This window comes from Dreissena polymorpha, chromosome 8 (assembly GCF_020536995.1).
Source record: "Dreissena polymorpha isolate Duluth1 chromosome 8, UMN_Dpol_1.0, whole genome shotgun sequence".
Taxonomy (NCBI): domain Eukaryota; kingdom Metazoa; phylum Mollusca; class Bivalvia; order Myida; family Dreissenidae; genus Dreissena; species Dreissena polymorpha.
The window spans coordinates 96786701-96799817 of record NC_068362.1 but is presented as its reverse complement, the minus strand read 5'-3'; positions in this window follow the sequence as shown (position 1 = coordinate 96799817).

Below are 13117 nucleotides of genomic sequence, written 5' to 3'. Positions count from 1 at the left end.
AGTCCCTGGCTTATCTGAAATGTCATATGAGGAGAGATTGAATGAATTAAATCGAAAATGCAGTCTCACCAGTTTCATTCCAGTTTTATATCCCAACACTGTTATTCACATTCATAATATTTTAATAATCCATCGTCAACACACACACTAATCGTTCAATGCTTAAAAAATATTTAACTGTTAAGTAAAAAAACTCCAAATCCGATTTGTTTTTGTCCTTTAATCCAAAGCGTCTAGCTAGTTTCGTCATTTAAAATACGTCACATGAGATACGTCATAAATTGCGTAATCAATTCAATGAAAATATAAGTCTACGGAAAGCTGGTTATTCATAAATTTTAGTGAAGGACCAAAATAGTATGATTTTATGACTCAAAATTTGTGCCCATCTATAATTTAGTATAAAAGTAAGATGTATATTATAGACGTTAAAGGGATTTTTTCACGCTTTGGTAAATTGACAAAATTGAAAAAAAATTGTTTCAGATTCGCAAATTTTCGTTTTAGTTACAGTATGATATTTGTGAGGAAACAGTAATACTGAACATTTACCATGCTCTAATATAGCCATTATATGCATCTTTTGACGATTATAAAACCTAAAAATTATAAAACGTTGCAACGCGAAACGATTGAATAATTTGGAGAGTTCTGTTTATGTCGTTAAATTTTGTAGAACTACGAAGATTGCTTATATAATGCATAAAATACGTCAAGTATGTGTACTCGGCGGAATAGCTCAGTAGGCTAAAGCGTTTTTACTTCAGGACGCCAGGGGTCACTGGTTCGAAACCTGCTCCGGGCAATGTTCTTTTCCTTTTTTTTAAATTTTATTCTTGATTTTTTACTGGAGCTTTTACGATCCAATGTTTACATTTATCAATATAAAGCATTTAATGAATAAGTTAAAAAATGCCAAAATCTGTGAAAAGGCCCCTTTAATACACGGCTGAGCCGGGCCGGGCAGTGATAATCGGCCCGCAGGGAGCATAACGGCCCGAGGGCTTCAGCATAAGCATACATAAGATTGAGACCTTGTTTTGCAATGATTATTAATATGCATATTATGATTTGATATCATTTCAACATTTCTACATGGTAACTCCAGTGGATTAAAGATATATTTGGTTAATTGTAAGTTGTCTTTATTTCAAAGGTCGATTAGTTGGACATTTCTATGATGAAGCAGGCCGTTTCTATGATGAAGCAGGCCGTTTGCGACCTGGGGCCGATTATCACTGCCCGGCCCGGCTCAGCCGTGTATTATCCTCTGATTAAAACATGTTCATAAATAGTCGCATTATCTATATCAAAGCTTATGATTTTCCTAATGAATTCTTACGTGTTACTCGGCTTAAACTGACGTGTTCACAGTTGTTCACTGCGAAATAAGGAAATACAAAACAATACTAATGCACTCATTAGCTGTATAAGTTTATGAGTGGACTGCGAAAGCCATGTATAAAAATATATTCAAGAGGATATACGTCACTGTATTTGTATCTTGAAATACTCGTAAATCATCAAACCACTTTCAGTTACATGTTTGTTTGACCATTATCAGCCAATTACTATAAAAGATACACAAGACGACTCGCACAAACCTTTATTCGAATTTTCTTATCAGGACAGGGCCATGATAACGCCAAAAACCAGTGCAATAACGACGATGACGTTTACGTCAACAACCCGTGTTATAACAACGATGACGTTTACGCCATCAACCCGTGCAATAACGACGATGACGTTTACACCAAAAGCCGTGCAATAACGACGATGACGTTTACGCCAACAACCCGTGCAATAACTACGATGACGTTTACGCCAACAAACCGTGCAAAAACGACGATGACGTTGACGCCAACAACCCATGCAATTATGACGATGACGTTAACGCCAATAACCCGTGCAATAATGACGATGACGTTCACGCCAACAATTATGGCTCTCTAGCCTGACTAAGGACTACTTTTTAAAAGTACAGGAAGAGCTCGCAGCCAAGGGCGTCACCGAGGAGAGCCTTAAACAGTTTCCGGACTACGTCTGACGTCATATACAAGAGAGCTGGCGGTTCGAGATGTTTGTGTAACCTTTGCGAATAAAATGGCAATATCGGATATCGGATTTGGAGGAAACAAAACTTGCGGTTTCATACCTGTTTCCGATTGAAAACATTGACTGAAACCATCTCGGACTCAAATCTTAAAGTCATGAGACATTTAAAGGAAATGAGTCCTATAAAATGTGCGCGTTCTACGAAACTAACCAGTTATCCACAATTGATGGACCGGCGGTAAAAATGTGTATTATAAAAGGAATGCATTAAAATGTGTAATCTGCATAATTAAAACACTGGCGCGAGATGTAATGTTACGTCTTTGTGCTAATGAGACTAAGATTTCGTGCGCTGAATATAGCATCTGACTGGACTGGCGACTGAATTTGGATTTAGACCCATTGTCGCATGACGCGGGTTATTTGAATTTTATTGGTTGTTAGATATTGCGGTTCGTTTCTGGTATTGAAAGCTTTTATACGTATATACCTATGTGGTCACTGTACCTTTTGATGAAATATGTTTTTGATATCATGAAAGGACAATTGGCATGAATGGGAAGATTGTTTAATGTGATGTTTAAGATAGCGAGACTTTTGAAATGTTTTATCATGTTGTATGATCCGTATATGATCTATATGATCTTAGCTGATGGATTGTAGTACTATATTACATTATAGTATGCATTGTATATATTTATTACATTGTTTATAATCTTTGGACTTCGTTTGTAAGAATTTATTTAGTAATGCTTAGATATTGATGGTAGAAATGGTGAGATAATTTCGAGCTGTGACCGTGTTTGTGACTTTAAAGGTATGAGACAGTAATCAATGGATTAGAGAAAAAAACACTTTTTTCGGATGAGTTTATAAGTAATGATTATCTGTTGGCATGCGGTGAATGGTTTGAGTGGTTTTGTAAAATAATTTAAGGTATTGTTTTGCACGTTTGAAATATGTAAGTGCATATAAAGTATTAAACGGAATTTAAATTTTGCAATATAGAACGTGACACAACTAGTCTCTTCGCTGCATCAATTCAATCTTATGTATGCAATGTAAGTACAACAATTGAATTAAATAAAATATGTCCTTAAACCAACTGTTAATTTATACAAGCGTATAAAAAGTAACTGTTAATTCATTTAAAAATTCATTAAAAAAATGCAGTTTAGTTTCTTGGCGTTTCAGGTGAGCGTCCTTGATCCACCTCCACGTTTTTGAGCGCCCTTGATCATACTCTTCGTTTTTGAGCGCCTTTGATCCACCTCCTCGTTTTTGAGCGCCCTTGATCCACCTCCTTGTTTATGAGCGCCCTTGATCCACCTCCTCGTTTTTGAGCGCCCTTGATCCACCTCCTCGTTTTTGAGCGCCCTTGATCCACCTCCTCGTTTTAAGCATGAAAAACAATATTTGTAAAATATTCACACACTTTACTCATCTATTTTACACAAGTATAAGTTCCTGCCTCAATATTAAGAACAGTTCAATAACAAATATACATAAATTATTAAACAATATAATGATTATTGTACTACACATTATGGTATGTACATGTAGTTTCGGTGACCCTGACGACACGTACCGGCAGTGCGTACAGGAAGAGCTCGCAGCCAAGGGCGTCGCCGAGGAGAGCATTAAAGAGTTTCCGGACTTCGTATGACGTCATATATCAGAGAGCTGGCGGTTCGAGATGTTTTGTGTAACCTTTGCGAACAAAATGGCATTATCGGATATCGGATTTGGAGGAAACAAAACTTGCGGTTTCACACCTGCTCCCGATTGATAACATTGACTGAAACCATATCGGACTCAAATTTTGAAGTCACGATACACTTAAAGGAAATGAGTCCTATAAAGTGTGCGCGTTCTACGAAACTAACCAGTTATCCACAATTGATGGACCGGCGGTAAAAATGTGGAATATAAAAGAAATGCAATAAAAATGTGTAATCTGCATAATTAAAACACTGGCGCGAGTTGTCATTTAAAATACGTCTATGGGCTAATGAGACTAAGATTTCGTGCGCTGAATATAGCCTCTGACTGGACTGGTGACTAAATTTGGATTTAGACCCATTGTCGCATGACGCGGGTCATTGGCGTCGCACTGAAGTGCGGCGACTCGTATGTAATACTTTTTTTTTTCGCTTATGGTAGGAGAAGTTATTTTACGGATCAATGTATATATTTTTGTTGTCAGAATATCTTGCATTGTGGTGATTTCTTGTGTAAATTAATGTAAATAAGTACTGCATTTGTGCCTATTACATTTACTACAACATTTATTGCCAATAATGCAAAACTAATTCTTTTAATTAATAACTGATCACAGGGACTGGGCAATAATAAAAGATCACAGGGACTGGGCAAATACGCGAACCGGTGAAATTTTCTGGTTTTGTATAAAAACAAAACATAATCAATTTTTTTTTCTAACAATAGCGCAGACTTTTGCTGTTCGAGTTTTGGTAAACGCGTATTTTCTTCAATTTTACAAGACGACGGCGATTACACGATTTATTGATTTATTGATAACCGTAACACTATAGTCACTTATTAATATCTTAGTTAGAAGGTGATTTTTCAAGCGGTTCCGTAGTGTAGTGGTTACACGCTCGCTTCACATGTGTGAGGCCCAACGTTCGAACCCCAGTAGAATCAAATTATTGTATTTGTGTTCTATGTTAACTTTTTGTTTTGATGTAGACATTTTAGTTTAAATAAGTATGCTGTTTCATTGTAACCATTTTTTGTTTTTAATATGTCCATGCAATATATGTGTGAGGGGGTGGGGGGTTCGTAAACACATTAAAACTTTTACAGTGTTTTCATATCAATGAGTACTCAACCCCTATCGTAAATCAGCAACGTAAGAATAAGTTCAGATCATCTGCCCTGGAAGTTTAGAAAAATATGAAATTACGCTTACAAGATGAAGCAGATATTTTAAAAACCTACACATTTCTGTTCCATTAATGAAAACTGCATACGGATGCCAGTAAAAAAGGGAAACCAATGTAAATAAAATGAACTATGACACATTCGGGGGTTACAACACAAAATCATAAATAATGGTTATTTGGAGTTATAACACAACATCAGAGATAATGGTTATTTGGGGGTTATAACACAAAATCATACATAATGGTTATACCAGTATCTTTGTCTATTTTGTTTAAATTAATCGGCCAATATATTAATATTTACAGTAGAAAAAAATCGTTCCATGTAACTTTATTGAGTGCCTTTTACACTGAAATTCCCGACGCCAGTTGATGCTTTGCATCAATAATTATCTTGTTTGAATTTCATTTGTTGTTAGATATTGCGGTTTGTTTCTGGTATTGAAAGCTTTTATACGTATATACCTATGTGGTCATTGTACCTTTTGATGAAATATGTTTTTGATATCATGAAAGGACACTTGGCATGAATGGGAAGATTGTTTAATGTGATGTTTAAGATAGCGAGACTTTTGAAATGTTTTATCATGTTGTATGATCCGTATATGATCTATATGATCTTAACTGATGGATTGTAGTACTAAATTACATTATAGTATGCATTGTATATATTTATTACATTGTTTATAATCTTTGGACTTCGTTTGTAATAATTTATTTAGAAATGCTTAGATATTGATAGTAGAATGTGAGTAGATGGTGAGATAATTTCGAGCTGTGACCGTGTTTGTGACTTTAAAGGTATGAGACAGTAAGCAATGGATTAGAGAAAAACACTTTTTTCGGATGGGGTTATTAGTAATGATTATCTGTTGGCATGCGGTGAATGGTTTGAGCAGTTTTGTAAAATAATTTAAGGTATTGTTTGCAGGTTTGAAATATATAAGTGCGTATAAAGTGTTAAACGGAATTTAAATTTTGCAATGTAGAACGTGACACAAAGAGTCTCTTCGCTGTATCAATTCAATCTTATGTATGCCATGTAAGTACAGCAATTGAATTAAATAAAATATGGCCTTAAACCAACTGTTAATTTATAGAAGCGTGTAAAATGTAACTGTTATTTCATTTTAAGTTTGGCATTTTTCCATTAACACACATTCCGAAGTAGGACATACTCAAGTTTGAAGTAAACATATGAAGCATAAGGCATTATATGAATAGCTGTTGATGAAAAGTGTTTATTAAACATTATGATTGTACGTTAAAATGGTTCATAAGATTTCAGAGAACGCACGCACAGAATAACATTAAAGAAAAATATGTTCAACTTTATATTAGCCAAACACGCACTGGAATCTGTTAGGCATGCGTTTTCTTTTTAGCGCCCCTCTATCGCAACAAAACATCCACACTTATTCGTTCACTCACATTTTGAGTCAGTCAACATTTAAATAACGTGGCAATATGAAGCAACTTTACTGTTCCTCAGTCAAGTAGATCTAGTATGTTATTTATGTTATAATATTGTCATTCAGTATCCCCATATTGAGTAAAAGCTAATTATATTCGTGATTAATATAACTTAAAATTCGGCTTAACCAGACCGTACATCTTTAAACACTCGTTATTGCATAAAACATCTTATGGTTGTACGTTTAACAATCAATATGCATGTTCTTTGATTTTGTTTTGTCATTATTCGATGTTGTTCATGTATGATTTAAGATTCATACTGCACAATCTTTTACTCCATGTGCGGGAGAATATAGGGCCGTGTTGTTCAATTATTACTGGCAATGCCTGCATGTTCCGATTACAAGCTAGTTATCTCATGTATCATATATGTAGGTAAATGCGACTTCTCATACATAAAACAAAATCAGATTTAGTGTGTTCGCAGCTGAAAGTAGGGCACCAACTGTCTAATTGGCATAGGGTCAATCGCATTGGGATGCTTAGTATCAATAAAACACTTTTTATTTGACCCGCTTCATGTGAGAAAGGTCTTATGGTCAGCGTAGCTTCAGACAAGCCTGCGCATTCTGGTCAGGAGCTACGCTGACCGCTTCACAGTTATGCACGGTTTTATGGTCTCGGTGTTTCCTGATCAGACTGCGCTTATTTAAATTTCTTATTATAGGACAGTGCTTTGTTTGGTTTTGTAGACGAAAATAGTTGAATTCGTAACGATAAATATGACATTCGATGATTAACACAAACATTCCAATACTTAAATGTTATACATATTATGCTTTGCCGCACAAAAAAGACTGAAGGCCAGACACCAGAATATTTTTTCTACTTTGTTTCGAATGTTACATATTGTATGAAAACGATATGCAATGTGCCCTTAGCAAATGTTCAACACAAATGTTTTGTATCCTAGACTGCAGCAGCTTAATTCCTCTGTTTATTATACTCTCATAAGCTCTGTTATTCCGTTTGCACTTACCTTGCCGAGATGTCCTTATCTGAGGTCGGTTTTGTGATACACAGAATGAACAGAACTGCATGGAAACTGTATCGATCGCTTAAAACGTGACTTGCGTTGTACATTATTGAATTTTAATATGGTTAATCATTAATTTCACTTACATGCGTTTAGAATAAAATATTGATTTTTGTCAGGTTGGTGTACCAATTAATCTGTGTGCATTCCCTATCATTACATTGATGGTTCATGAAGTTATATTTATTTGTTTTGTTAGTATATGCTTTTTTTTTGTGCTTCTTTTTTGTTTGCTTGTTTGTAACGAATTTTGTAATCGGGCGTTTCACATAATTTAACATTTTAACATTTATTAATGCTCACAATATGAAATAATTCAGGTGATGTTTCAATTGTTTACAATTCAATTTTGAAATGTTTTAAAGAGTTTTAGCAAATGTTTTATATGTGTTAGTTTGATATGCAAAAAGTTAATTGTAAATATTTGTTTAGAAACGCCAGTCATACGGGTGGATACAGAAAAGAACTATGTTGAGTATTGCACATCCGACTTCTGCGCAATCAACTGGGACAACTGGCTGGGAGTCAAAGAAGAAATGAACGGATATTTCAGCGTGTATGTTCTTGAAAATCCGAGTCCGAACACGTCGCCGCATTCGTTTGTTTCAGACGGTGTTTCAGTTTACAGAGTGAAGTACGGTGTTCTGTTAACAGTTCTTTCATTTGCGCTTCATTTCAACAGACTTTAGCAAATGAAGAACGCTATTGATAAAACACAGCGTGCACACTCAAAATTAACGTCACCAAGTCTGACATAGTATGTAATTTCTTTGACACATTTGCAGCTATTCACATTTTTCAGCTTTGAGATATCGCAATGATCATGATAACATTTTACAACTCGCACGTTACGAGACGTTTTGAGCAAGAAGTTATTATTCGTGTCAAAAATTGGAATACTATACATGTATGTTTCACAAATATTACTGCATTATAATAATTATCACGTATACCTTCAAGATGCTGCAATTAAAAGTTTGTGTTTTGATAATAATTTTACTTGTTCTAAAAGTGTTTGTTTCATCATATAATCAGAAAAACAAATATTGGAAATGGGTTTTCTATGTTGTAATTTCATCAGAAAAAAAAGAAAAAACAATGACGCAGTTCACTTCTATTTTGTATTGGTGTGTTTTTAATAATTATTTACAACACATTTTTAAAATCATGGCTTAGTTTATCTGAGAGTATGATCTTCTTGTATTCCGCATCGCATGACCTGCTGTAGACTGATAAACTGACTTATGCACACATTTTATTTTATAAAAAGCATTCCACTATATAAGTAGTTGACCAGATCAACACAAAGGTTTCAGGACATAGGCTGATAGCAGTGCCGGATTTAACACCGTGGGGTCCATATGCAGTGAAACTTTGGGGCCCACGCCTCTAGTCGGCCTAGCGCTTATTAAAACGCCAGTATCAAGTCGATTTCACTCGTTTAAAGTAGCCTATTCATGTCAAGGCTGGCAAGCATTACAATACGACAATGTCATTTCATAGATATAACATGTCATTATGATTTGGGGGAGGGAATTCATCAGGGTAGATATCCAAAGTGAAAGAGCACTGTGTTGCCCCCTTATAAACATATTGAAAACGAAATCAACAGCAAAACAATACGGTTTTGCAAATAATGCATGATTTTTTTTTGTTTGTTAAGAAAATGTCAAGCCTTTAATCCGAACATAAAATTGATATAAAACTTGGTCAGTACATTAGGCTAAGTAAGTAACTAAACACATATTAACAGCCGCACGGAGTCCCTAAAAGTTGCGGGCCCATAGGCAGTTGTCTTCTCTGCTTATGGATAATCCAGGACTGGCAGCAAGAAATGTCAACTTTTTACTTAGATTATCACGATACAATTCTTATGGATTCATATGAACTATCAATTTACATATTTGCAGTCGTGTTATCGAAGTCGCTTTTCCAATTCAGTTACGTTTCCATTTCTGAATAAAAAGAGTAGACAACAGTGTAGCGCCGTTAAATGTCGCATCGCCGTTATATGTCGCAGGCTACGAGATTTGTCGCAACGTTGACGATAAATGTCGCAAGGAACGATAAATGTCGCAAATCTTAATGACGATAAATGTCGCAACTTTAACGATAAATGTCGCAAAAATTTCAACTGCCGATATATGTCGCAACATTAACGATAAATGTCGCACACCTTTGTAAGTCATGTTTGAAAGGAAAACTTGAAGTAAAATGACTAAAACTTTAAGGTTAGATTTAGATTACCCGACGAGGTTCTTTGAGTCGACTTCCACCAGAATGGTCAGTTTTTAGTTAGTATTGTCCGAAATGTTCAATTGTGGTCAGTATTTTCCATAATTGTCAGTTGCGGTCAGTATTGTCCGAAACGGGCTATTGTGGTTAATATTGACCCAATCAATTTTTATAATTCTTGGTTCGAGCAGCCAGTTGTTGATTTCCCTGTGCTAAATGGACTGCTGTTATCAAGATTGGCCAAATGTTGTTAGATGTGATAAAACTGTATCATTATTACAGCAACACAAATTACGATAAAATTGTATTGAATATTGTATGTTAGTTACTTGACTGTAGTACATGTATCATTATCTTAGTTAATGTATTACTATTTTGCAGACGCACTGTCATATGTCGGAGTTTGTACTGGCATGCTGATGAACTGACTGAAGAATAATATGTTCTTATTATTTTTTCAATATCGTTGCCTTCAATTAATGCTTAACATATAGGCAGCGGTATTCTATGTCGCCGATTCACTGGCTCGCTGCAGAGTATCAATCTAGTGAAAAATACCTCATCCCCGTTTATCAGTGAACTTAGCCTTCTGTTAGTTATTTCCTTTACTTTCGTGAATATAAAAGTTTTTAGATAGTAACTAACCAATCACGAAAATGGCCGCATTTACTTTCAACATATATAAATATATATATATATATATATATATATATATATATATATATATATATGCATTTACCCACGAAGAATTCCTTATTGTTTTCATCATATCAACAAAGACATTGTTGGTATTTTATTTAAAAATGATTATTATAATGTCTACATTTATTGTTTACTTATTATTTTTGATTCATTTACTGCTTATTGCTTACAATATATAGAAACATGCAGTTATTTGTTGTTTTTCAATTAAGTGTAAATTAAAATCAAATTGTTTCGTTATTTTGTGTCCTGTTGATTTTCCTTGCAATAGACCTTCATATCTTGAATCATATTTTATCACATGCTATACCTTGTTTTCAATGTAATACAGAAATTACGTATTTTTCACATTGCACATGTGTAATACAACATTTTAAAGAGTTTTCATTGGCTACAGAATCAATAACTAACCAATCGCATGGCTTTAATTTGGTGCAATGACGTTGTCAACATGAAATGACGTCACGATAGTAAACAACTTTTAGATCTATCAGCATTTGTTTGGTCAATTAAGATGTATTTTATTTACTTAAAAGCATGTGATAAAAATGATCTGACACGAGTTGTCATTCCATACCATATTTTAATAAACTCGTCATGAAATTAGTTAGTAAGCTCGCCAGAGGCTCGCTTTCTAACAAAATTTCTGAACTCGTTTAATAAAAAAAAATGGTTTGAAACGAGAACTCGTGTCAGATTATATATATATATATATATATATATATATATATATATATATATATATATATATATATATATATATATGTGAAACAACAAAAACTATTTAATAACTATATTTCCAAAAACATGTTATGAAAAGCAGTAAAAGTAATTGGTTATATCACAAGTAGTTTTTGGGAACACAATCTGTGAACAAATACAAACTTTCATGTTAATTTTCATATTTATAAAATAGAATGGTAACACAAATTGTGTATTCAGTTATTATGTTTTATGTATATCCATTGCTGCAGTTGAACATATAACGCTATGGCATTAATTGCGCCGTTGCCGTCTATACCAAATTCCTTCTACCGTGTACCAGCCGCATAAAATAGCTAAACGCAGAAATAGCCATGCATTTACCCACGAGGAATGCCTTATAAGTTGACGAATCGCCTGGGCCAGTCCACTGCCAGAGCTGACAATTATGGACAAAACTGACCACAACTGACCATTTCGGACAATACTAACTAAAAACTGGCCATTCTGGTGGAAGTCAGCCCAAATAAACCTCGTCGGTTAATCTAGATGTAACCTGAAAGCTTTAGTTATTTTTACTTCAACTTTTCATTGTAACATGACTTACAAAGGTGTGCGACATTTATCGTTAATGTTGCGACATATATCGGCAGTTGAAATTTTTGCGACATTTATCGTTAAAGTTGCGACATATATCGTCAGTAGGATTTGCGACATTTATCGTTCCTTACGACATTTATCGTCAACGTTGCGACAAATCTCGTAGCCTGCGACATATAACGGCGATGAGACATTTAACGGCGCTACAAACAGTTTTTTTGTAATTATGTTTAGAAAACTATTCCTATATACACAGGGCCGTACGCAGGAATTTTGACTGGGGAGGCCCAACCAGGGAGGGTTCGCGAGGGGTCTTCCCGTGCAGGAGGGGTTCTTTTCACCCTTTTTTTTAATTTTTGCACATTTCAATGTGAATTTTAATGCTAAACAAATCTTATTTGGTAATATAAATTTATGGAATATAACAAGTAAATCAGCACCTTTCTGAAGTATAAAGCTTTTAATATTGGTGTGAACAGCATTTTCAGAAATGTTTCATATTTGATGACGAAGGAAATAAAAAACCTTAATAAAAAAATGCATCATACAGTATGACTGACATATAACCATAATATTATTTTCTCTTTGAATTTAAGCCTCCTCTAAAGTTTCAAAGTAAATTCCTAATGAAATGTTCATCTACTACACGGTTTTACTTTCACAACCATCAACAAAGATAAGCCATCAAAATTGTCGACAACTTTGACATTAGTTTGGACCTTGAAACTTTTTCTTTAATAACCATTTCCCGTAGGTTTTTACGGAACTATATCAGATATTGAGCTGTTTTTTTTGTATACGAGTCTACCTACATGCCCGAAAGATAACGTGCGAAGTTCGTTCTTTCTCATTGATATTTGGAGAAGTTATGGGCCTTAGACTTAAATGTTCACTATAATAACATTATTTTCTTGAGTTTTTTTTTTCAACTCTAACTTTCAGATATTAAGCTGATTATTATGCCCCCGGTAGGGTGGCATATGGCAGTTGGACTGTCCGGCCGTCTGTCCGGCATTTCATTATCCAGCCTTTTTCCAAACGCTTGGTACTGGCGTTCTAATAGGCACTAGGCCGACTAGGGTGTTTGCCCCAAAAGTTTCACTGCATATGGGCCCCACGGTGTTTAAACCTGCACTGCTATCAGTCCATATCATGAAACCTTTGTTTTTGGTCTGGTCAACTACTGTTATAGTGGAATGCTTTTTATAGGAGGTTTTGGGGATTCCGATAATGACGTCACGTTTAAGCATGCTCAAATTTTGGCCGTCAAAACTGCGGCCATTTGCTATTGTTGGCATTTGATGAACCGCATCGTGATAAGGTTACCATAATAATCTATACTTGACACATATTCCCGACCCTTTTTAAGAACAACAAAATACTCAGATATTGAAATAGTTCA